Source organism: Triticum aestivum, chromosome 3D (genome assembly GCF_018294505.1).
Source record: "Triticum aestivum cultivar Chinese Spring chromosome 3D, IWGSC CS RefSeq v2.1, whole genome shotgun sequence".
NCBI lineage: Eukaryota > Viridiplantae > Streptophyta > Magnoliopsida > Poales > Poaceae > Triticum > Triticum aestivum.
The window spans coordinates 589,300,232-589,328,036 of NC_057802.1; positions in this window are offsets into that span (position 1 = coordinate 589,300,232).

Below are 27,805 nucleotides of genomic sequence, written 5' to 3' on the forward strand. Positions count from 1 at the left end.
GGATACTCACCGTAACCTTGCTGCTCAAGTCACACAGGAGAAGAAACTTGAGTCTCTAGAGTGCACAATATGCAGTTTCAGTATATAAATGCTACAGATAATATAAAGGAGAACACTGTGTGGATTAGAATATTTTAGTATGAGCATGGTTGTACTACAGCAAAATCTAACAGCGGGTTTGACCTTACCATTCAAAATCTTCCAATGTAAACTCTATCAAGGTATATGGAAGACTGTAGGACAATTCTCCGATTTGGTTGCCGTAGAGCTCCTTGATAAGACGAACCTTGAACATGAATTCAATGGAAAGCATTAGAATTATAAACTGGAGGCAATAATAAAGTTATTATTTATTTCCTTATAAGATGATAAATGTTTATTATTCATGCTAGAATTGTATTAACTGGAAACTTGATACATGTGTGAATACATAGACAAACAGAGTGTCACTAGTATGCCTCTACTTGACTAGCTCGTTGATCAAAGATGGTTATGTTTCCTATCCATAGACATGAGTTGTCATTTGATTAACGGGATCACATCATTAGGAGAATGATGTGATTGACTTGACCCATTCCGTTAGCTTAGCACTCGATTGTTTAGTATGTTGCTATTGCTTTCTTCATGACTTATACATGTTCCTATGACTATGAGATTATGCAACTCCCGATTACCGGAGGAACACTTTGTGTGCTACCAAATGTCACAGCGTAACTGTGTGATTATAAAGGTGCTCTACAGGTGTCTCCAAATGTACTTGTTGGGTTGGCGTATTTCGAGATTAGGATTTGTCACTCCGATTGTCGGAGAGGTATCTCTGGGCCCACTCAGTAATACACATCACTATAAGCCTTGCAAGCAATGTAACTAATGAGTTAGTTGCGGGATGATGTATTACGGAACGAGTCAATAGACTTGCCGGTAACGAGATTGAACTAGGTATCGAGATACCGACGATCAAATCTCGGGCAAGTAACATACCGATGACAAAGGGAACAACGTATGTTGTTATGCGGTTTGACCGATAAAGATCTTCGTAGAATATGTGGGAAACAATATGAGCATCCAGGTTCCGCTATTCGTTATTGACCGGAGAGGTGTCTCGGTCATGTCTACATAGTTCTTGAACCCATAGGGTCCGCACGCTTAACGTTACGATGATACTTATATTATGAGTTTATATGTTTTGATGTACCGAAGGAGTTTGGAGTCCCGGATGAGATCAGGGACTTGACGAGGAGTCTCGAAATGGTCGAGACATAAAGATTGATATATTGGAAGCCTATGTTTGGACATCGGAAGTGTTCCGGGTGAAATCGGGATTTTTCCGGAGTACCGGGAGGTTACCGGCACCCCCCGGTTACCTAATGAGTCTTAGTGGGCCTAGGTGGAAGAGAGGAGAGGAGGCTAGGGTAGGGCCGCGCTCCCCTTCCCCCCAGTCCGAATAGGACAAGGAGAAGGGGGCGGTGCCCCCCTTCCTTCCTCCCCTCCACCTCTTCCCTTCTTACACTCCTAGTCCAACATGGAAAGGGGGGAGTCCTACTCCCGGTAGGAGTAGGACTCCTCCTGGCGCGCCACACCTCCATGGCCGGCGGCCTCCACCTTGCACCTTTATATACGGGGGCAGGGGGGCACCTCTAGACACACAATTGATCAACGTTCTTTTAGCCGTGTGCGGTGCCCCCTCCACCATATTACACCTCGATAACATCATTGCGGAGCTTAGGCGAAGCCCTGCGTCGGTAGAACATCATCATCATCACCACGCCGTCGTGCTAACGAAACTCTCCCTCAACACTCGGCTGGCTTGGAGTTCGAGGGACGTCATCGAGCTGAACGTGTGCTGAACTCGGAGGTGCCGTGCGTTCGGTACTTGATCGGTCGGATCGTGAAGACATACGACTACATCAACCGCGTTGTGTTAACGCTTCCGCTTTCGGTCTACGAGGGTACGTGGACAACACTCTCCCCTCTCGTTGCTATGCATCACCATGATCTTGCGTGTGCGTAGAATTTTTTTGAAATTACTATGTTCCCTAAGGGTGGCATCTGAGCCTGGTTTTATCCGTTGATGCTATGCACGAGTAGAACACAAGTGAGTTGTGGGCGATATAAGTCATACTGCTTACCAGCATGTCATACTGTGGTTCGGCGGTATTGTGAGATGAAGCGGCCCGGACCGACATTACGCGTATGCTTACGCGAGACTGGTTTCACCGTTGTGAGCACTCGTTGCTTAAAGGTGACTGGCGGGTGTCTGTCTCTCTCACTTTAGTTGAACCAAGTGTGGCTATGCCCGGTCCTTCCGAAGGTTAAAACAGCACCAACTTGACAAACTATCGTTGTGGTTTTGATGCGTAGATAAGAACGGTTCTTGCTAGGCCCGTAGCAGCCACGTAAAACTTGCAACAACAAAGTAGAGGACGTCTAACTTGTTTTTGCAGGGAATGTTGTGATGTGATATGTTCAAGACATGATGCTATATTTTATTGTATGAGATGATCATGTTTTGTAACCGAGTTATCGGCAACTGGCAAGAGCCATATGGTTGTCGCTTTATTGTATGCAATGCAATCGCCATGTAATTGTTTTACTTTATCACTAAGCGGTAGCGATAGTCGTAAAAGCAATAAGTTGGCGAGACGACAACGATACTACGATGGAGATCAAGGTGTCGCGCCGGCGACGATGGTGATCATGATGGTGCTTCGGAGATGGAGATCACAAGCACAAGATGATGATGGCCATATCATATCACTTATATTGATTGCATGTGATGTTAATCTTTTATGCATCTTATCTTGCTTTGATTGACGGTAGCATTATAAGATGATCTCTCACTAAAATTTCAAGATAAAAGTGTTCTCCCTGAGTATGCACCGTTGCGAAAGTTCTTCGTGCTGAGACACCACGTGATGATCGGGTGTCATAGGCTCTACGTTCAAATACAACGGGTGCAAAACAGTTGCACACGCGGAATACTCAGGTTAAACTTGACGAGCCTAGCATATGCAGATATGGCCTCGGAACACGGAGACCGAAAGGTCGAGCGTGAATCATATAGTAGATATGATCAACATAGTGATGTTCACCATTGAAACTACTCCATCTCACGTGATGATCGGACATGGTTTAGTTGATATGGATCACGTGATCACTTAGAGGATTAGAGGGATGTCTATCTAAGTGGGAGTTCTTAAGTAATATGATTAATTGAACTTAAATTTATCATGAACTTAGTCCTGGTAGTATTAGCATATCTATGTTGTAGATCAATAGCTCGTGTTTAGCTCCCCTGTTTTATTTTTGATATGTTCCTAGAGAAAAATTATGTTGAAAGATGTTAGTAGCAAAGGTGCGGACTGGATCCGTGATCTGAGGATTATCCTCATTGCCGCACAGAAAAATTATGTCCTTGATGCACCGCTAGGTGACAGACCTATTGCAGGAGCAGATGCAGACGTTATGAACGTTTGGCTAGCTCAATATGATGACTACTTGATAGTTTAGTGCACCATGCTTAACGGCTTAGAATCGGGACTTCAAAGACGTTTTGAACTTCATGGACCATATGAGATGTTCCAGGAGTTGAAGTTAATATTTCAAGCAAATACCCAAGTTGAGAGATATGAAGTCTCCAACAAGTTCTATAGCTAAAAGATGGAGGAGAATAGCTCAAGCAGTGAGCATGTGCTCAGATTGTCTGCGTACTACAATCGCTTGAATCAAGTGGGAGTTAATCTTCCAAATAAAATAGTGATTGACAAAATTCTCTAGTCACCATCACCAAGTTAGTAGAACTTCGTGATGAACTATAGTATGCAAGGGATGACGAAAGTAATTCCCAAGCTCTTCGTGATGCTGAAATCGACGAAGGTAGAAATCAAGAAAAACATCAAGTGTTGATGGTTGACGAGACCACTAGTTTCAAGAAAAGGGCAAATGGAAGAAGGGGAACTTCAAGAAGAACGGCAAGCAAGTTGCTGCTCAAGTGAAGAAGCCTAAGTCTGGTCCTAAGCCTGAGACTAAGTGCTTCTACTGCAAAGGGACTGGTCACTGGAAGCGGAACTACCCCAACTATTTGGTGGATAAGAAGGATGGCAAAGTGAACAAAGGTAAATTGGATATACATGTTATTGATGTATATTTACAAGTGTTTATAGCAACCCCTCGGTATTTGAGACTGGTTCAGTTGCTAAGAGTAGTAACTCGAAACGGGAGTTGCAGAATAAACAGAGACTAGTAAAAGGCGAGGTGACGATGTGTGTTGGAAGTAGTTCCAAGATTGATCATCATCGCACACTCCCTATACTTCCGGGATTAGTGTTGAAACTAAATAAGTGTTATTTGGTGTTTGCGTTGAGCATGAATATGATTTGATCATGTTTGTTGCAATACGGTTATTCATTTAAATTAGAGAATAATTGTTGTTCTGTTTACATGAATAAAACCTTCTATGGTCATACACCCAATAAAATAGTTTGTTGGATCTCGATCGTAGTGATACACATATTCATAATAATGAAGCCACAAGATGCAAAGTTAATAATGATAGTGCAACTTATTTGTGGCACTGCCGTTTAGGTCATATTGGTGTAAAGCGCATGAAGAAACTCCATACTGATGGGATTTTGGAATCACTTGATTATGAATCACTTGATGCTTGCAAACCGTGCCTCATGGGCAAGATGACTAAAACGCCGTTCTCCGGAACTATGGAGAGAGCAACAGATTTGTTGGAAATCATACATACAGATGTATGTGGTCCGATGAATATTGAGGCTCGTAGCAGGTATCATTATTTTCTGACCTTCACAGATGATTTGAGCAGATATGGGTATATCTACTTAATGAAACAGAAGTCTGAAACATTTGAAAAGTTCATATAATTTCAGAGTGAAGCGGGAAATCATCGTAACAAGAAAATAAAATTTCTACGATCTGATCGTGGAGAAGAGTATTTGAGTTACAAGTTTGGCCTTCAGTTAAAACAATGTGAAATAGTTTCACTACTCACGCCACCTGGAACACCACGATGTAATGGTGTGTCCGAACATCGTAACCGTAATTTATTAGATATGGTGCGATATATGATGTCTCTTACCGATCTACCACTATCGTTTTGGGGTTATGCATTAGAGACAGCTGCATTCACGTTAAATAGGGTACCATCTAAATCCGTTGAGACGACATCTTATGAACTGTGGTTTGGCAAGAAACCAAAGTTGTCGTTTCTTAAAGTTTGGGTTTGCGATACTTATGTGAAAAGGTTTCATCCTGATAAGCTCAAACCCAAATCGGAGAAATGTGTCTTCATAGGATACCCAAAGGAGACAGTTGGGTACACCTTCTATCACAGATCCGAAGGCAAGACATTCGTTGCTAAGAATGTATCGTTTCTAGAGAAGGAGTTTCTCTCGAAAGAAGTGAGTGGGAGGAAAGTAGAACTTGATGAGGTAACTGTACCTGCTCCCTTATTGGAAAGTAGTTCATCACAGAAATCTGTTCCTGTGACTCCTACACCAATTAGTGAGGAAGTTAATGATGATGATCATGTAACTTCAGATCAAGTTACTACCAAACCTCGTAGGTAAACCAGAGTGAGATCCACACCAGAGTGGTACGGTAATCCTGTTCTGGAGGTCATGTTATTTGACCATGACGAACCTACGAACTATGAGGAAGCGATGATGAGCCCAGATTCCGCGAAATGGCTTGAGGCCATAAAATCTGAGATGAGATCCATATATGAGAACAAAGTATGGACTTTGATTGACTTGCCCAATGATCGGCGAGCCATTGAGATTAAATGGATCTTCAAGAGGAAGACGGACGCTGATAGTAGTGTTACTATCTACAAAGCTAGAATTGTCGCAAAAGGTTTTTGACAAGTTTAAGGTGTTGACTACGATGAGAGTTTCTCACTCGTATCTATGCTTAAGTCTGTCCGAATCATGTTAGCCATTGCCGCATTTTATTAAATCTGTCAAATGGATAAACAAAACTGCATTCCTTAATGGATTTATTAAAGAAGAGTTGTATATGATGCAACCAGAAGGTTTTGTCAATCCTAAAGGTGCTAACAAAATATGCAAGCTCCAGCGATCCATCTATGGACTGGTGCAAGTATCTCGGAGTTGGAATATACGCTTTGATAAGTTGATCAAAGGATATAGTTTTATACAGACTTGCGGTGAAGCCTGTATTTACAAGAAAGTGAGTGAGGAGCACTACAGCATTTCTGATAAGTATATGTGAATGACATATTGTTGATCGGAAATAATGTAGAATTATTCAGCAAAGCATAAAGGAGTGTTTGAAAGGAGTTTTTCAAAGAAAGACCTCGGTGAAGCTGCTTACATATTGAGCATCAAGATCTATAGAGATAGATCAAGACGCTTGATAAGTTTTTTCAATGAGTACATACCTTAATAAGATTTTGAAGTAGTTCAAAATGGAACAGTCAAAGAAAGAGTTTCTTGCCTGTGTTACAAGGTGTGAAATTGAGTAAGACTCAAAGCCCGACCAAAGCAGAAGATAGAAAAAGAATGAAAGTCATTCCCTATGCCTCGGCCATAGGTTCTATAAACTATGTCATGCTGTGTACCAGATCTATTGTATACCCTACACTGATTTTGGCAAGGGAGTACAATAGTGATCTAGGAGTAGATCACTGGACAGCGGTCAAAATTATCCTTACTGGAATAAGGATATGTTTCTCGATTATGGAAGTGCCTTCGTCGTAAAGGGTTACATCGATGCAAGTTTTGACACTAATCTAGATGACTCTAAGTCTTGGTCTAGATACATATTGAAAGAGGGAGCAATTAGCTAGAGTAGCTCCGTGCAGAGCATTGTAGACATAGAAATTGGCAAAATACTTACGGACCTGAATGTGACAGACCCGTTGACTAAAATTATCTCACAAGCAAAACATGATCACACCTTAGTACTCTTTGGGTGTTAATCACATAAGCGATGTGAACTAGATTACTGACTCTAGTAAACCCTTTGGGTGTTGGTCACATGACGATGTGAACTATGGGTGTTAATCACATGGTGATGTGAACTATTGATGTTAAATCACATGGCATGTGAACTAGATTATTGACTCTAGTGCAAGTGGGAGACTGAAGGAAATATGCCCTAGAGGCAATAATAAAGTTATTATTTATTTCCTTATATCATGATAAATGTTTATTATTCATGCTAGAATTGTATTAACTGGAAACTTGATACATGTGTGAATACATAGACAAACAGAGTGTCACTAGTATGCCTCTACTTGACTAGCTCGTTAATCAAAGATGGTTATGTTTCCTATCCATAGACATGAGTTGTCATTTGATTAACGGGATCACATCATTAGGAGAATGATGTGACTGACTTGACCCATTCCGTTAGCTTAGCACTTGATCGTTTAGTATGTTGATATTGCTTTCTTCATGACTTATACATGTTCCTATGACTATGAGATTATGCAACTCCCGTTTACCGGAGGAACACTTTGTGTGCTACCAAACGTCACAACGTAACTGGGTGATTATAAAGGTGCTCTACAGGTGTCTCCAAAGGTACTTGTTGGGTTGGCGTATTTCAAGATTAGGATTTGTCACTCCGATTGTCGGAGAGGTATCTCTGGGCCCACTCAGTAATACACATCACTATAAGCCTTGCAAGCATTGTAACTAATGAGTTAGTTGCGGGATGATGTATTAAGAAACGAGTAAAGAGACTTGCCGGTAACGAGATTTAACTAGGTATCGAGATACCGACGATCGAATCTCGGGCAAGTAACATACCGATGACAAAGGGAACAACGTATGTTGTTATGCGGTTTGACCGATAAAGATATTCATAGAATATGTGGGAGCCAATATGAGCATCCAGGTTCCGCTATTGGTTATTGACCGGAGAGGTGTCTCGGTCATGTCTACATAGTTCTCGAACCCGTAGGGTCCGCACGCTTAACGTTACGATGATAGTTATATTATGAGTTTATATGTTTTGATGTACCGAAGGAGTTCCGAGTCCCGGATGAGATCAGGGACTTGACGAGGAGTCTCGAAATGGTCGAGACATAAAGATTGATATATTGGAAGCCTATGTTTGGACATCAGAAGTGTTCTGGGTGAAATCGGGATTTTTTCGGAGTACCGGGAGGTTACCGGAACCCCCCGGTAACTTAGTGGGCCTTAGTGGGCCTAGGTGGAAGAGAGAAGAGGAGGCTAGGGCAGGGCCGCGCCCCCCTTCCCCCCAGTCCGAATAGGACAAGGAGAAGGGGGCGGCGCCCCCCTTCCTTCCTCCCCCCCACCTCTTCCCTTCTTCCACTCCTAGTCCAACATGGAAAGGGGGGGAGTCCTACTCCCGGTAGGAGTAGGACTCCTCCTGGCGCGCCACACCTCCTTGGCCGGCGGCCTCCCCCGTGCACCTTTATATACGGGGGCAGGGGGGCACCTCTAGACACACAATTGATCAACGATCTTTTAGCCGTGTGCGGTGCCCCCCTCCACCATATTACACCTCGATAACATCGTTGCGGAGCTTAGGCGAAGCCCTGCGTCGGTAGAACATCATCATCGTCACCACGCCGTCGTGCTGACGAAACTCTCCCTCAACACTCGGCTGGATCGGAGTTCGAGGGACGTCATTGAGCTGAACGTGTGCTGAACTCGGAGGTGCCGTGCGTTCGGTACTTGATCGGTCGGATCGTGAAGACGTACGACTACATCAACCGCGTTGTGTTAACGCTTCCGCTTTCGGTCTACGAGGGTACGTGGACAACACTCTCCCCTCTCGTTGCTATGCATCACCATGATCTTGCGTGTGCGTAGAATTTTTTTGAAATTACTACGTTCCCTAACAGGAGCTGCCCCGTGCTCTGAAGCAGATGTTCTACTCTCAAGAAAGCGACTGAAGCGAAGCGTGCGTGTAGAGAGTTTATTTAACCTTACGGATGTGCATGTGGGAACCGAATATTTGACAGCAGAGTATTAGTTTGATTCTTCGCTAGGTGCCTGTCATCCACGCTGGCTAATGATCGTCTGCCCTGAAAATTTGGGTTATGTTGCCTTGCAAATTTTCACTATGAATTGTTTGAGTTTTCAGGTCAAAAAACCTCGAAGTTTTTTTTTGAACAAGAAAAGGCGCTCAGAGCGCCAATATATCCAGTTTAGTAGCAGAATAGAGCATGAAGTACAAAGCCCTGTAGAGGCAAGTTAGAGAGGATAGAAGTTACAGGGCATAGCATGCTCCTATGAGCTGAACCAAAGCAGCTGAAGACAGGTTCAGTAGCACTACTAAGAACCGGGCGAGCATCATTGTTAGCAACTCTATTGATCTCCCTAGAAATGTGAAACACCTATGAATGGAGATCATCTGTAATCCTAAAGAAATCTGCAAGTGGTGCTCTGATTGCCCATGGAGTGGAGTCAGCAGAAACACTTCTGGTCGCAGCTGCCTTTGCCAGAGAAATGTTGCCTGTCAGGAAAGTTGGTTGCGCGACCTGCAAGAGTTGGGTAATTTTGACTACAAGGAGAGCGAGCGCTTCTGCTTGAAGGGGCAAAGTAGTGATCGGGGCTGAGCTTGAGCTCTACGTCGACATTCTTGTGGTCTTGCACGAACTTGTGAAAGACACCAATGCCATTTGGTAAACCTGGAACTTTTGAGCACCTGAAAGGAGCATCAGATAGATCTTAGCACCATCAACAACAAGATCAGTTTTAAGAGTGCTTTCCTGTCGTGGCAACATAATAGCACTATCGAGGGAACTAGTATTAGTAACGACATTGCGATCATCTAAGGAGGGAGCCACTTGAAACTTTTGCTTGTCGTCGAAAGCTAAGGCAGCCATGTGTAGCTGATGTGGGAATGATCACCTCCTATCAAAAAGACAATCACATCTGGACTTGAATATGCACCACAGAAAATTAAAAATATTGGGCACAGTAGCATATGGACGGTCCATATTAAGCAAAGCTAGAACAACACTTTGCATAGAAAGATGATTTTTCGTTAAAAGATCACTTTTAAAGTATCAAGGATGCGCAAACCATCCTGCTCTAGCAAAGTCACAAAGGAAAAAGAAAAGAAAAAAATGTGTTTCATTTTTGTCTTGAGCACAATGACAACACTGTTTCGAAATATGGATGGAGATAGAATAGCTCTCAAGCCTGTTGGAAGGGCTTTCCGAAGCAACCTTCAGGCAAAAGTCTGGACTTTTGGGGCCATCAGTTTTTGTTTCCAAACTTGCTTTAGAAGAGCTTTAACCTGACGACTTTTGGGGCCATCAGTTTTTGTTTCCAAACTTGCTTTAGAAGAGCTTTAACCTGACGAGAAACCAGAAAAGGCTGATTCCTCGGTTTTGCTTGAATATCTTGCAAACATAACTTATAAGTAGACTTTGAGCCGCACTTTCCATTAGGAGCAAGATCCCAAACAAGAATATCTCGGCAATTGTCCTAGATGATGGTAGTGTGAACGATTGTAGACGCCGTGGGCTCTTCAAAAAGAGAATACATAAGATCATTGTTCCATGCCTTTTGCCGCGGCAGCCAAAGGTCACTAACTCGAGCAGGATAGATGAAACTAGCAGGTTGGATAACAAGGTGATTATGAATATTGGTCCAGGCCGAGCACCAAGGGGTACTCCAACTCGAAATGTTACATTGGATGATGTGTTTTAAGAATGGATGAGCTTTGAGTTTAGGGAACATTCGTTACTCTGCTCAAATCCGTGAGCGCGACGCGACGCCCTCGAGGAAAATGGAGTCGGCTGACCCCAGCGCCAAGAAGATGAGGCCCCCGCTAGCGGCGATGCCTGTTGTAGATCCCGCACCCGGCAGCGCGGGGAGAAGCGGAGACCCCGCCCCCACCGGATCCCAGGAACCCGTAGAATCTCGGGTGAACTGCATCAGCGAACTCCCGGACGCCGTCCTTGGGGAGATCATCTCGCTTCTCCCCACCAAAGATTGCTGCCGCACCCAAGTCCTCTCAATTCAGTGGCGCCCTCTATGGAGCGTCGTGCCCCTTAATCTCGACTGTCGTTAGCTATCTCTCTTCAATGATTTTGAAATCCCCAGAGCCATCATCTCCTCTCACCAGGGCTCCGTTCAAAGCCTCTGCATCCCGTCATGCTACCTGAGCAAGCATACCATGCCGTGCACGGTGGACGCCTGGCTGAAATCCCCTGAATTCATAGAACTACAGCTGCTTGAGTTCTACTATTCCCTTGAAAATCGCATACCACATACCGAACGCCATGAACTTGTGCCCTCAGCACCGATGTCCATCTCACGGTTTTCGTCCTCTCTCCACACCGCCACCTTTGCGCTGTGCTACCTACCAGACAATCTGGTACTAAACCTTCGACTCCCATTTCTCAAGAAACTTTCACTTGTGCGGGTTCGTATATCGGAGGCCTCATTGCACAGCATCATCCACTCCAGTTGCCCTGCGCTGGAGTGCTTGGTGCTTGTTTTCACAGTTAGAATCGGTTGTCTCCAAATAAAGTCGCCTAACCTTGTAAGAATTGGAATTTCTTTTGACGGAAGGCAGCTCATCATCCAAGATGCCCCTTCACTTCAAAGGTTGATCCTTGATTCTAGTTATTCACCGTTGCAAATAACCGTCCTCTCTGCGCCTAAACTGGAGACCTTGGGTGTAATACATGATCTCTGTGCTCATTTCAATATGGTGTTTGGCTCCACAGTTCTTCAGGTACTTTATATTATCATCTACACTTGTAACCATAAGCTGCATTTTAAATTTCTGCGCATAATTTATATATCATCTTGGAGTACACATTTTGTACTAATATTATGTTCTATGCTCAATGAAGAGTTTCTCCATGGATGGCCTATCAATGGTGCTGGATTCTGTCAAGATCTTATATATCCAAATGAATAGTTTTGATCTGAACAAGATTATTGGCTTGCTGCAATGCTTTCCATGTCTGGAGAAGTTGTATATAAAGGTGATAATTTCACGCACATTGGAAGCCCGCATATAGTGTACTAGAATTAACCGTTCAGCTGTTGCTCTTTCGACACTCTTCTTTTAGACCTTAACTGTTTTCAATCTTCATGTCTATTTAGGCAACAGGACGGGGTAAGAAAGTTATAACCAATCGGTGGATTCGTAAGCATCGGGATTTTCTCACTTCTCATGAGATTCGATTGAAGACAATAACGCTAGAACGATATGTAGCCAACCGTGCAAACACAAGATTTGTCACATTCTTCCTGCTGAATGCGAGGTTACTATTGTCCATCAGGCTTAAGTTTATCAGCAGCATGGTTTTGACGGATGGGTATGTCGAAGAGCAAAAAAAGGAGTTTCAGGTGGGCAAAAGAGCTTCTGAACGTGCCGGGCTTCTATTTACAACATATTGTGGTCATAATCCAGTAAATTTTACGACCCAGGATGTTCATTCTATGGACCTGACCGATCCATTTGACTGTGACTGCCGAAAACAGTGCTGGAGTTAGATGTTGTTGCCCTTTTCAATCTGGTTTTTTTTGTAAACCTGATGAACAATTAACCCTCGTGCTTTTGTACAGTTTGTAAGCTGGAGTTAGATGTTCCTGCCCTTTTCAACTCGGCTGTGACTGTCATATTTTCTTTGAAACAAGGCAAATGGCTTGCCATTCGTTTAATTTAGAGTGAAATATTGTAACAAATCCCAACCAAGGGAAATAACATCACTCTCGCCGGCTGCTTGAGCTCACTGTGCATTACAGAAGCCAAGTGATTAGCCCCCACCAGCACCCACAAACTTATTTCGAACTAGCACATCAAATGGGCTGTAAATTTTCATAGGAAAGGCTGCATGACCGTGACAGATTTGGATTCTGACATTTGGGACCCGCGAGGAAATAGCCTATCCAAGGTGGTGTCGACTTACTAGCCAGTCAACAAACGATTCTGCCTACCAGCCGTTGGATTGACATCCAACATCTGTCGTGTATCTTCTATCTCTTGTCTTCTTCTTCCTCCAGCCGCCCAAACCAAACCACCCCGTCGGCTCCGCCTGCTCCCGCCTCCCATGGCTGGCTGCGCCTCCGCCGCCCTACCGTACGTACCCTCCAACGTTGGCCAGTCCCTCCCTCTATTCCCCCACACGTCCTGTTATTCTCCGGCGACGTCAGCCCCAACACGCACCCGCGCCCGAACCAGTCAACCCTCGTACTCCCCTCCGCCTGCGACTGGACCGGCGCATCTTCAACGGCTCCTGTTCGTTCCGTCCGAGGCCTCGCCGTCGTCCTCCGCCTTGCGGCCTTGGTTCGCTCGCCGTGCGCGGTGCGCCGCCCTCTTGCGTTGTCAACGTCGTCAACAACCGAGAGGAACAAGGAGATGACTGTACGTGGAGAGGATGACAGTAGGGACCCACCAGCGTCATGGCAGTACGCAAGCAAGTGCCTCTATAGTACAAGCCCAAAAATATGGTTCCTCCTAATGGTTGGACATCTGGGGCTCACGCCATTGTCAACGTAGTCAATAAACGAGAGAATTACACTACAAGCGGCTGACACCAGGGACCCAGCAAGTCGCACAATTTTTTTATGGAACAAGCAGTTGTTATTTATACTAGTTTTAGCGAGGGATCAGGGTAACAACGGGGCTGTGCGGGGGCTGTGGCCCGTCTAGCCAGGGTTTTATTTATGTTTACCACATCATGAGCCCAGTTGTGTTTTTTCTTGCTGAAAATGGCTAGCCCAGTTCTATTTTTTTAAAGAAATACCCAAACAAGGCCTACTTGCTTTATCCGCACTGTTGGGCTGCAAATCTTTCAAGACGAGGAGAGTTTCATTCGGTTTGCCCAGAAATGGGCTGTACATTTTTAAAACACATCAAACCGGGAATTAGTTTCAATTTTTTTCATTACAAGATCTTAAATTCCATTGATTTTTATGCGTGGACAATTATTTGGATTTTATATTTATATAAATTATTTTTCAAAATAGTTTGAATGTGAATCGATATTTCTGGATTAAAAACAGTTGACCGCACCGAAATATGCAAAATTTCGTATACTTTTTAACCGTGGCCACAATATGGGGTGTAATGCTAACAAAAAGAAGATGGGCTCCAAAAAAATTCTTAAGAATTAGCAAATGGGCTGTACATTATTAGAAATAATGGCAGATGGGTTGTATGCTGTTTTCCACAGATTTGAGGCTGACTTGTGCGCCTACTACAGGTTGACGCGTATGCTTTCATAAAAAAAAGGTTGACGCACACGCAACGCCCTGTCAACTTAGTCAACACACGAGAGCAGTGACTGTTGGATGTCCATCCAACGGCTGTCGTGCTTCTTCAATCTCTGCTCTTCATGCTCCAGCCGCTCAAACAAGCGCCGGCGGGACTGCCTGCTCCCTCCTCCCGCGGCCGGCTATGCTGCCGCGCAGGCCTCACGGCCCCACCGTACTCCCATCGCTGGCCTAGCCATCCCTCTACTCACCCACACATGATGTTATTCTCCGGCGACGGCAGACGAACCAGTAAACCCTCGTACTCCTCCGCGTGGGAAACAACTGCCGAGTATTCCCTGGCTCCGTGTCGTTCCCTTCCTAGGCCTCGCCGTCGTCCACCGCCCTGGTGCTCTCGGCGCGGCCTGGTCAACGTGGTCAATGAACGACATCCATCGGAAGTGGACTGTACGTGGAGAGGCTGACAGCTGGGTCCACGGCCGCACGCAAGGAAATGCCTCCTTATTACGCGCAAAATAATGATTCCTCCACCTGACAGCTAGGACCCACAGGAAGGGCCTCTGTATTTCGCGAAAAAAACGTTCCCCCCGCTGACAGGTCGGACCCACCAGCTATATCTTCGCACGCAAGGAAGTGCCTCCTTATTACGCCCAAAAAAATGAATACCCCCCTGCTAGCTGGGACCCACCATATTGTTGGGCTGACTTGTGGGCCTACTAAGTTGACGGGGACGGAGGGCTTTGTCAACTTAGTCAATACTCCAGTGACCGTATGATGTCCATCCAACGGCCATAGTGCTTCTTCAACCTCTGGTCTTCTTGCTCCAGCCGCCCAAAGCAGCGCCGGTCGTGCCGCCTGCTCCTGCCTCCCGTGGCCGGCTGTGCTACCGCGGAGGCCTCACCGCCCCCATACTACTCCCACCACTGGCCAGGCCATCCCTCCACTCACCCACACCCCCTGTTATTCTGCGGCGACGGCAGCCTCACACCGCAGCCGAACCAGTGAACGCTCGTACTCCTCTCCGCGTGGGCATCCACTGCCGCGTCTTGCCCGGCTCCGCGTCGTCCCCTTCCTAGGCCTCGCCGTCGTCCACCGCCGTGGTGCTCTCGGCGAGGCGTGGTCAATGTGGTCAACGACCGACTTCCATCGGAAGAGTACTGTACGTGGAGAGGCTGACAGCTGGGTCCACGGCAGCCGCAAGGAAGTGCCTCCTTATTACGCGGAAAATAATTATTCCTCCACCTGACAGCGGGGACCCACCGGACGGGCCACCAGTATTTTGCGAAAAAAATCATTTCCCCCTGACTGCTGGGACCCACCGGACGGGCCACCGTATTTCGCGAAAAAAACGTTCCCCCCGCTGTCAGCTCGGACCCACCGGAAGTGCCTCCTTATTACGCACAAAAAATGAATACTCCCCCGGCTAGCTGGGACCCACCTTGGTGGGAGGCTGACTTGTGGGCCTACTAAGTTGACGGGGACGAAGGGCTTTGTCAACTTAGTCAATATGAACGATTCTAGCTCCAGTGACCGTACGATGTCCATCCAACGGCCGTAGTGCTTCTTCAACCTCTGGTCTTCTTGCTCCAGCCGCCCAAAGCAGCGCCGGTCGTGCCGCATGCTCCTGCCTCCCGTGGCCGGCTGTGCTGCCGCAGAGGCCTCACCGCCCCCTACTATTCCCACCGCTGGCCAGGCCCTGCGGCGACGGCAGCCTCACACCGCAGCCGAACCAGTGAACCCTCGTACTCCTCTCCGCGCGGGCTTCCACTGCCGCGTCTTCCCCGGCTCCGCGTAGTCCCCTTCCTAGGCCTCGCCGTCGTCCACCGCCGTGGTGCTCTCCGCGCGGCGTGGTCAACGTGGTCAAGGAACGACTTCCATCGGAAGAGTACTGTACGTGGAGAGGCTGACAGCTGGGTCCACGGCCACAGCCCAGTTTTTTTGTGATTTGCCAAGTAAGTCGCTTTGTCAGGCCTGTTGGGCTGCAAATCTTTCAAGACGAGGAGAGCTTTCATTCGGCTGGCCGAGAAAATGGCCCATCAGTAATGAGAAATGGGCTGTACATTTTTAAAACACATCAAACCGGCAATTAGTTTCAAATATCTTTTTTTTCATTTCAAGATTTTAAATTACATTAATTTTTATGCGTGGAGAATTTGTTGGATTTTATATTGATATACATTTATTTTTAAAATCAGTTTGAATGTGAGTCGAAATTTCGGGATTAAAAACAGTTCGGACCGCACCGAAATATGCAAAATTTCGTATAATTTTTTAACCGTGGCCACAATATGGGCTGTAATGCTAACAAAAAGAATATGGGCTCCAAAAAAACCTTAAGAATTAGCAAATGGGCTGTAAATTATTAGAAATAATGGCAGATGGGATGTATGCTGTTTTCCACAGATTTGAGGCTTTCCTAAAAAAAGGTTGACGCACAAGCACTGACTGTTGGATGTCCATCCAACGGCCGTCGTGCTTCTTCAATCTCTGCTCTTCCTGCTCCAGCCGCTCAAACAAGCGCCGGCGGGACTGCCTGCTCCCTCCTCCCCGCGGCCGGCTGTGCTGCCGCGCAGGCCTCACCGCCCCACCGTACTCCCATCGCTGGCCTAGCCATCCCTCTACTCACCCACACCTGCTGTTATTCTCCGGCGACGGCAGACGAACCAGTAAACCCTCGTACAGTCGTACTCCCCTCCGCGTGGGAAACAACTGCCGAGTCTTCCCTGCCTCCGTGTCGTCCCCTTCCTAGGCCTCGCCGTCGTCCACCGCCGTGGTGCTCTCGGCGCGGCGTGGTCAATGTGGTCAACGACCGACTTCCATCGGAAGAGTACTGTGCGTGGAGACGCTGACAGCTGGGTCCACGGCCGCAGCAAGGAAGTGCCTCCTTATTACGCGCAAAATAATTATTCCTCCACCTGACAGCGGGGACCCACCGGACGGGCCACCGTATTTCGTGAAAAAAACGTTTCCCCCTGACTGCTGGGACCCACCAGCTACACCTTCGCACGCAAGGAAGTGCGTCCGGGCAAAAAAACAAAACGATTCGCCCCCCTGACTGCTGGGACCCACCAGCTACATCTTCGCACGCAAGGAAGTGCCTGACAGTCGGGACCCACCTGGTCGAAGCGTACGTAGCGTTGTCATTCTGGTCGCGAACGTGTACGTACATATATACTGGTGGATGTAGAGGCGCGCACGTGTCGTAGTAGAGGCGCGCACGTAGCATGTACACGTACGTACGGCGCCCAGGGTACAAGAAAGAAAATACGGCCACGTATGTGTACATACGGGCGGGGTCTCGAACGCCTACTCGCGCATACGTACGGCGAGGGCTTGTTGACATGGCTGGGTCGGAACGGAGAAACAACGTCGTCGTCGTGTTCATGGGGAGGCAACGGAATGCGTCATGTTCATGGGGAGGAAACGGAATGCGTCGTGTTCATCGAGAGGCAACGGAACGCGTGGGAGCCAACCGGCTGGGTCAGAACGGAATGCGTGGTCGTGTTCATCGGCAGGGCTTGGACGGAACAGGCGATGGAAACGAGGCCGGGCGTACCGCAAAAAGGAGGAAACGGCCTTGTGTTCGACCGGCCACGTTTGAAACGGGATCCTGTTCATCGGGAGGGGTCTGGCGTACCGCAACATGGACGAAACGGACCTCCTACGGTCGAAACGGGGGTCCTGTTGATCGGGAGGGGTGTGGCCTACCGCAAAACGGAGGAAACGGACTTGTGTTGGAGCGCTACGGTTGAAACGGGGGTCCTGTTAATCGGGAGGGGTGTGGCGTACCGCAAAACGGGACTCCACGGGATACTGTTCATCTCCACCGTCGACCTCCTCCAGCCTCCATGGGCTACCGTCGACCTCCTCCGGCCTCCACGGGCTCCTGTTCATCCAGCCTCCACCGCGCGCTACTCCACCGGCTACTGTTCAACCACCCCTCCACCGTCTACTGTTCATCCAGCCCTCCACACCATGGGGTCCTGTTCAACCACCCCTCCACGGGCACAGCTCCATCGTCTACTGTTCATCCAGCCCTCCACACCACGGGGTCCTGTTCAACCACCCCTCCACGGGCACCCCTCCACCGTCTACTGTTCATCCAGCCCTCCACACCACGGGGTCCTGTTCATCCAGAGGCAACGCCACCGCTCACTGTTCATCCAACCCCCCCCCCCCGCAACGCTCACTGTTCATCCAATCGATCGGCTTCAGTTAGCAGCAGTAGCGAAGGAATCGCTCGATCGGGTTCAGTTAACAGCCATCGATCGATCGCTCGGGTTCAGTAACGCGTAGCCTGCAGTGCAATCGCTCGGGTTCAGTTAGAGCCCAACGCCTCGCTCGGGTTCAGTTAGAGCCAACGCCTCGCACACACGCGCGTACGTGTACGAGAGAAACGCGCATCGCTCGGCCCCTGACCTCCCACCGTAACCGGGAACTCCCCGAAATTTTCCTCCCCCTCGCTTCTACCATGGCTTTTTCCGTCATGGACGGCCCAAAGAATGTCATGCAGCTGCGTCTCCGGCCCGCCCAGGACGAAAAGCCCATTTTCTGTCATAATTTATTGTCATAGAAGTAGGAGCCCACCACATCTATGATGATACCGGGTTTTGTCACAATTATCGTCATAGAAGTGTAATATGTATGACAGAAAAAAATTCGTTCGGCCCAAAATGTCACGGCTGTGTCTTTTTTTTGTAGTGTCCCCTTCCTCACTTTGCTTTTTACTCCGCTCGACCTCTCTCCCGCTCGATCTTCTCAAACCCTAGCACCGCCGCTGCCTCCATCGTCGCCGGTGAGGAAGAGCTTCACTGCCTCGACCTCACCGCCGTCGTACTCGCGCCGGCTGCGGATTTGTTCACTCCGCTGCCGCCGTAGCTGTCTTCCTCTGCCAAGTTATGGCGTGGAAGATCTGAACTGGCGAGCTTCACATCTACACTTCCTAGTTCATCGTGTTCTTCATCAAGGGTAATTAAAAGTTACTTTTACTGCCCTCTTTGATTCAAATGTTTTCTACAAAATCTTCAAAGGTGTTTATCCTTCAAATCTTCACACACTGAACACCTCTCATAACATCTGTTCTTGACCTGTTTCCCTAAGCAATGTTTTTTTAAAGATTCCTCAATTGTGTGGATTTTTCAATCTGTACAACTCTGGAACCTAAGTCAAAGAACGCTTAGCGAAATTCTTCGAGACTCATCTGGTCAAATTCCTCAAACTTGTTCTTTTTGAAAAACTTCTGAGAACGCATATGACCTCTCCAAATTCCTCGCAACTATACTCTGTTCACAGGTACTCATGTCGGATGCTGAATCACTAGGTTCTCATCAACTTAACTCATTTGCAGCGTTCCTCAAAGAAAAGTCGCACACCTCTTCGGAAAATTCTATTGTTCATATTCCTCGGCTGAAGAAAATGGCTGACGGTAAAAAGCCACAGAAGGGAGGAAAGAGGCCTGAGGTCAATACTGCTTTCGAGATCCCTGATGACATATACAAGGATTATTGCACTCCTAATGAGGCCAAGTTTGGCCAGGAGGACAAAAATCAGCGCAAGGTGCGCATACAAAGGATAGAGAGGAGATGGGCACGGGAATTGAGGGAGTACAGATATGTTACTCCCAAGTATATGAAGAAAATCGCTCTAAATGCTCCATGCCCAAGACCTCCCTTGGCACCTGGCCAAGAAGCTGATCCCACCAGCCTCAAGCATGGTGAGGACTATCCTGATGAATGGGCCAAGCGGTAGGCCAAGCTAGCTAAAATAGCTAAGGAAGTAGTGAGGAAATTTAATGAAGACTCTGCTGCAGCTGCTACCACTGCTGAGGCCTCTACAAGCAAGCCAAAGAAGGCCATGGCAAATAAACCTGCTCATAAGCCAAGTGCTTCACCCCAAATGCCCTCACGGCCAAGTTCCTCAGCAATGCCCTCATGGCCAGATTCTTCAAAGCCCTCACGGCCAACTCCTCAAGCTGCTCCAGCTCCTCCAAAGTCCTCAGCTCCTCTGACAAAATCCTCAGCACATGTGCATCTCGCCACGTGCCAAAGGACAACAGGCATCTCTATTGCCTCAGGAGCTTCTGCTAGTTCTTCAGCTCCACCAAATTCATCAACTGGCCCCTCTCTGCTAAAGAAAAAGTCCACTGCTGGACGAGGCTCTCGACCAAGTCCTCACAAGAAGCAGGTCACCTTTCAAGTGCCGTCTGATGAAGATGAAGCTGATGATGAAGAACTTGCTGAAATCATCAGAGACAGGCAGCTCAAGGCCGCTAGAGCCAAAGGCACAAATGTGCCTCTACTTTTGGATCCGAAATTGATCCTTCACTACAGGAATCAGCTATTTTGCCGTCTGCCATGGCGGACGGCAAAGGCATGAACGGCGGACGGCAAAGGCCTTTGTCGTCAGCCGCGGACAGCAAAAGGCTCCGGCAAAGTAGGCTACGGTAAACAGCTACTTTGCCGTCTGCTTCCTGGGGCTGACGGCAAAGGCTCTTTGCCGTCTGCCGCGGACGGCAAAGAGGGCGAACGGCAATAATTGTGCTCTCAGTCCGTTAAGTGGCTAACGGCAGGCCTTTGCCGTCCGTCGCGGACGGCAAACTTTCTAGTGCCTTTGCCGTCTGCCAGCAAACGGCAAAGTTTCTACTGTCTTTGCCGTCCGCCGTATGATGTCATCTACACGTCACTACATGGCAGGCCTTTGCCGTCCGCCGCTGACGGCAAACTCTTTGCCGTCTGCCAGTGTAGGCGAACTGACCAAATGGGTCAGCTCCCATGAAGCACAGCTGGATGCCACGTGTCCTCTTTGCCGTCCGCGGCAGACGGTAAAGAGGCCGGTGCCGTCGGTGGCAGACGGCAAAGAGCCTGCATATTGGGTCTTTTTTCTATTTTTTATTAAATCCAACAATTTTCACAGAAAATATATATGACATATATAGATATATTTCACAAGGCAATTACAGAGCAAACATATAAGATATCCAACATGCATAGTTCCATCATACATAGTTCCATCACATAACTTCATCACATAGTTCCATCATACATAGCAAGTTCAACATAGAGGCATCCAACCATATATATTACAATAGTTTCATCCAACGATACATGCATAGTTCAATGAAACAAAAGAAACAGAGAAAGGGATAAGGAGCACTCCATCTATGCAAGCTTTCGTCAAGTGAATGAAATCTGCAAAATGAAAAATAAGAAAGTTAGAAATAGGTGACTAGAATAAGAAGACTAGAACAAGAAGAGTAGAACAAGAAGAAGACTAGAACAAGAACAGTAGAACAAGAAGAAGACTAGAACAAGAAGAGTATGTCATTTATGAGCTAACTTACGTGAAATGGATCATATATGAGCTAACTAAGTTGAAATGGGTCGTTTATGAGCTAGCTAAGGTGAAATGGATCATTTATGAGCTAACTTAGTTGGAATGGGTCGTTTATGAGCTAACTAAGGTCAAATGGATCGTTTTTGAGGTAACTAAGGTGAAATGGATCGTTTTTTAGCTAACTTAGGTGAAATGGATCATTTATGAGCTAACTTAGTTGAAATGGATCGTTTTTGAGCTAACTCAGGTGAAATGGATCATTTATGAGCTAATTTAGTTGAAATGGATCTTTTTGAGCTAACTTAGGTGAAATGGATCATTTAAGAGCTAATTTAGGTGAAATGGATCGTTTTTTAGCTAACTTGGTGAAATGGATCGTTTATGAGCTAAATTAGTTGAAATGGATCGTTTATGAGATAACCTAGGTATGATGGGTCATTTTAGAGTTAACCTAGTTGAAATGGGTCATTTTAAAGCTAACGTAGGTAAAATTGATCATTTAGGAGCTAATCTAGGTAAAATGGGTTTTTGAGCTAACTTGGATGAACTGGATCATTTATAAGCTAACCTAGGTAAAATGGGTCATTTTAGAGCTAACTTAAGTAAAATGGATCGTCTATGAGCTAACTAAGCTAATTATGCAATTTTTGACATAAGTAAGCTAAGTACAGATCGTTTTAGAGCTAACTTAGGTAAAATGGATGGTTTTGGAGGTCAGTAAGCTTATTAAGTCATTTTGGAGGAGATGAAGCTAAGTCTAGGTCATTATGGTAAGCATTGGAGGAAATAAAGCAAAGTCTAGGTCTTTATGCATGTGTTAAGCAAAACACTAGATAAACTTACCAAGATCCAGGAGGTGTAGGAGCGGGGTGGCTCGTGTCGGTAGCTGGAGAAGGATCGTGCGATGCTTGTCTGGAGTCACGCTGCACCAAAGATCATTTCCAATGTCTTGTTAGCATGATGACACTCAAATGTTAAGACTAGCAAGTAATGTCCGTTCAAATAAAACTCACCGTGGTCCCAGGAGTAATCACTGGCATCGGCGGAGCGGTCTGACCTATCTTCTCGCACACAGACTGCACATTTGGTTTTGACGACTCAGTCATACTAGTTAGTAATGAGACAAACACTACATGAATGTTTTGGCTAATCTGCAGAAGAAACTTACCACAAGGAGCTCGTACATGGCCCTTGCATGCATGTCATTCCGTGCCCTCTCCTCCTCCATCATCTTTGTCGTCCTCAACTCCAACTCCCGCTGCCTCTCCGCCGCCTCCGCCAGAAGTTTCTCCGTTCTATCTCTCTCACTCTGTATAGCAGCCTGCAACACCACTCACATGACCATTTGTAATCATTGATGGAAGCGCACACAATGTAATGGAGAAAGATAACTGAGTACGTATCACTAACCTTGATGGCGAGTTGCACTGGCCGTTCACGAGGCCTTATCTCAGGAGCGGAGCTCGACTGGCGCGCCTTGATCTCCGGGAGAGTGCTAGGACAACGGATAAGTCCATCTCCAATGGCTATGGAGCCATGGGACCTCCCGCCACCAGATATCATCACCAGCTCTGGATCAATGGGACCCTGGCTCGGGTTAAAGTCCTCCCCTTTCCTCGCCTTCCCCTCATCTCTATATCTCACGAGCTTGTTGTGGGAGGAGATGTTGGTGAAGTTGTTTGCATCATCGAGGTCAGACTGAGAGAAAGCCTTGACTTTCTTGAAAGAGGCAGTGTGGGCCATGGCATACAGGTCGTACACATCTGGCACCTTATCCGCCTTATTGTAGCGTGCCTGAAAGAGAGAAACAATGAAAATTAGTAATTAAAGGGCTCAAGCTAGCATGATGAATGAATTGCATGAATCATGAAGCAAACCACATACCCAGTTGCGCCCGAACTGATATAAGTTGGAGCTGCCTTGATGGTGTGGCACACCTTCCATTTGGGCACGTTTGTCCTTGGCCTTGTTGTGGAGGGCTAGCCATTCTTTTGAGCACCACTCATCGACCAACACCTCCCAACAATCCATTCGATCCGCACACCATCTCGGAGGCGCCTAAGTTAGCAAATAGAAACTTGAGCGCTACGGCTAAGAATTACTAAATGAAGGAACTTAAGTAGAAGGCCTTAAGAATTACCTTCATGTACTGGTCCTTACTCAGGAACTTATCGCGGCACGCCGGCTTGGTCTTCTTGATACCACGCAAGGCGTAGTAGTCTCGAACAGCCTGCACCCGAGCCTCGTGACGTAAGTTCTGGAGTAGGCGCTTGCAGACGTTCTCGATAACATGTGCCGCGTCCTCCTCGTATCCCTCCTCACACCTGTAGAATGTCTGCAATCAAATGAGACAATATTGATTAGTACAATTAATAACTAGCTAGTTGAAGATTTTTAAATGTGTAAAGGAGAAATTACCCAGAACTTTCTGATCACCATGTCTGCCCTCGTGTCGCACACGACACCGTCGATAATCTCATCCGGCGGGGCCGGGGCAGCCACGTAGTGCTCCCAGCTCAATCCAAGCTCTGGAAGCCGACCCTCACCAGGCAACGTGACAAACCCCGGGAAGTTTTGCCGGCAAAGAACTCCAAGGACGGGGTTGGGCCGGCGGACACTACGATGGTGGTCCCAACCCCTGCAGCCACTACTACAAAAACAGCTATAGCCAATATGGACACTAATGGCGCACTGTACATGTGGTGCGCCATTACTAAATACTAATGGCGCACCATGTGTTGGTGCGCCATTAGTAGTTCAACTAGTAATGGCGCACCATTCCACGGTGCGCCATTAGTAATTATGTTTCAAATTTTTTGTATTTTTATTTTTTAAACTACTAATGGCGCACCGTGGGACGGTGCGCCATTACTAGTGCCGCTTACTACTGGCGCACCACTCCCACGGTGCGCCATTACTAGTTGAACTACTAATGGCGCACCACTCACAGGTGCGCCATTAGTAATTTTGTGTCAAATTTTGTTTCAATTTTTTTTAAAAAAACTACTAATGGCGCACGGCTGGGGTGGTGCGCCATTACTAGTTGAACTACTAATGGCGCACCACCCCCACGGTGCGCCATTAGTAACTTGGCCCATTCCACCGAATGCACCCCCCCCCCCGTGGAGCGCCTTTTCAGTTTTAGAAAAAATAAAAGAAAATGATGGAAATGTCAAAAAAATAAAATAAAATAAGTTTCCCATGTGATATGTGGTCTAGTTGTTGGGAAAATTAACAAATATGAATTTCGACTTTATTTGCAAAATCTCTCTAGAATTTCTTAAAATGGGCATAACTTTTGCATACGAACTCGGATTAAAAAGTTTTTTATATGAAAAATCATCTACTCGAAAAGTTACATCCGAATTTAACTAGGGGAACCCGTTAAACATTTTCAAAATCCTCAAAAACCTAATAGAAAAAAAGATACTGGGCTTTCAAGATCTAGAGGCAAAAAAATTCAAAAATTTTCAAACTTACTACTGGCGCACCGGTTGCTAGGTGCGCCACTAGTAACAGAAAAAAATATTGGTTTTGAATTATTTTTTTGGATTTTTTTTCAAAAAATGATTCGTAATATGACAAGGAAGTTTGAATTTTTTTTCAAATTTTCATCATACTCATGAATATGAACAAAGTCCTAGACATCAACAAGGTTTAATAGGATTGATATGATAGATATATCAACAAGTGGCTGTTAAGTGAGGTGGTGCTGGGGTTGGATAGAACCGCGAAGTTAAGCGTGCTCGGGCTGGAGTAGTGTGAGGATGGGTGACCTTCCGGGAAGTTTGACCACTTAATGCGATTTGACTTGAAATTAAGCATATTGACCTGAGATTAAGCCATAGTGACCCGAGATTAAGAAAAAATTGAAAAAAAAATTGACAAATTTTTGAAAAAAATATTTCTGAAAAAAATTTTAAATTTTTTTTGAAAATCTTTTTTTTTGAAAAAAATATTTCTGAAAAAATATTTGAAAAAACTTGTTACTAATGGCGCACTTCTATGTGGTGCGCCATTACTAAGTCAGATAGTAATGGCGCACCGTGGCATATACTAATGGCGCACCACTGGTGCGCCATTAGTATACCAGATACTAATGGCGCACCAGCGGTGCGCCATTAGTAAAAATTACTAGTGGCGTGATGCTAGTGGCGCACCAGTAGTGTGCCATTAGTAGGCAAAACTGGTGCGCCACTAGTAGGCCTTTTTCTACTAGTGAGCATGACAAGGCCAACGCATTAGTTATTTGAACAAACGTGAATGCACAAGGTACAAAAATATTAAATGCACTTACGTACCTCTCCCCATCAGGGAAAATCAACCACCTCTGCTCGCGGGTCGCCGGCACGGACGGGAGCCGTGTAGCACCACGCTGGTAGACGGTGCCCCCCTCCTCCTCAAGATCAGTCGGCTCCCCGCCATCATCAGCATGGCCACTCGGCTCCTCGGGCTGATCCGGCCAGGTACCCCATCCAGACGTGTGCTCCTTCGGGGTCTCGTGGGCCGAACTCTCGTGGGCCGAAGGCCAGTCGACCCGAGGCTCGTGGGCCCAAGACCCGTGGACCAGAGGCTCGTGGACCGGAGTCCGTGTAGCCTCCTCCTCGGACGAGTCCACCCTAGCAGTCACGTGCTCGGGTGAAACAGCTGGGGGTGGCGGCGAGGAAGGCGCCCTAGCAGTCACCCTACCTCCTCTCCCACGACCACGTGCCCCACCTCCTCTCTTCCTACCTCGTCCCCTGCTGGGCACCGGGGTCGAAGAAGAAGGGCCCGGCGGTGTGGCCATACTGTCCAGCAACGCTCGGCGGAGAGGTGCGTCTGGAATGGAAGTCCTCAGACCACGCGCCGGCGAAGAAGGGGCCTTGGCGTGCTCCCGACCAGCGCCCACCATCTTTCAACACCTGCCATGACAAACAGTAAACAAAATTAGTACAACATAAAAAAAAGACCGACATGAATAATAATATGTGTATCACTTAAGTGTATCATCATCAAGTACAACATAAAAAAATTTAATACCTGACACTACTAATAATCTCGATCAGTATCATCAATAAATGCATAATCATCATCATCACTATAATCTGGCTCATAGGGTTCAGTGGCATCAACATGTGGACGGCCACCTTGACGTAATCGGTCAAGCAATGACAGTTCATCCGCAGCAGTAACCTCTTCTTGTTCCGGCTCTTCTTGTTCCTCCTCTTGGGTGATGTCGGATTCACTGTCGCTGTCTACTTCAATGTTTTGGGGTGAGGTATAGCGGTTCTTGAAACGCTTTTTGGAAATACGTGTCTCTTGGAAGAAATCTCCTTCATATGTGTCTGGGTTAATGTGAGGTTCATAATCCTCTTCCTTTGGGAGAGATAGTCTAGCACGTGGCGGCACTTCATAAACAACATCCCAAGCTTTCAGATTTGGATTAGTTTGGCAGGCCCACGGTAGATAGAATACTTGGGTCGCCTGTTGAGCCGTAATATAGACATCAGGAACATCTAAATGGGTGCTTTGGTTGATTTCAACTAGCCCTATATGTTCATGAGTCCTTCTAGTCTCCTTCGGCTGAAACCAATAACATTTGAAGACTACGACATTCGGTGGGTTTTCACCATAGAATAGAAGTTCATAAATTGCTTCAACTCTCCCATAATACTCGGTACCTCCTTCGCCGATAGCAGATACACAACAATTTGTAGACTTTCGGTCGGCCATAGATAGCTCTTTGCCATAGGTACGAAAGCGATACCCGTTGATGTCGTATTTGTCAAATGAACGGACCTTATAGTCAAAACCATTAGCGACTTGTCTCAATTCGGCGTCCATAGACTCTGAATTAGCCTACAAGTTTAATATGAAAGGATTGTTGCATTACGCACAAATTAGCGAATGAAACCGGGATAGCCGCCTACAAATTAGCCTACAAGTCTAATAGAAATTACCGTTTGTTTGAACCAAGAGATGAAACCGGGATAGCCGCCTCCTTGCTTTGCGAGAAGCTCATACTCTTCAACAGAATCCTTTTGGATCACCGCTCCATACGAGAATAAGGCGACGTATCGACTGTATGAAATATCCAGGAATAAGAGCAGTTCAAAGGAAATAGAAGTTGCGAAACTATGTACCGAGAACTTACTCGATGTACGGCCGCACTTCTATCAGGTTGTTGAAGATATACAACGAAATGGTCCGCCATTGTTCGTTATCCAAAGATACTGGATTTGAAACACTGGCTGGTGCGAGATTCCCTTTGAATAGGCTGATGT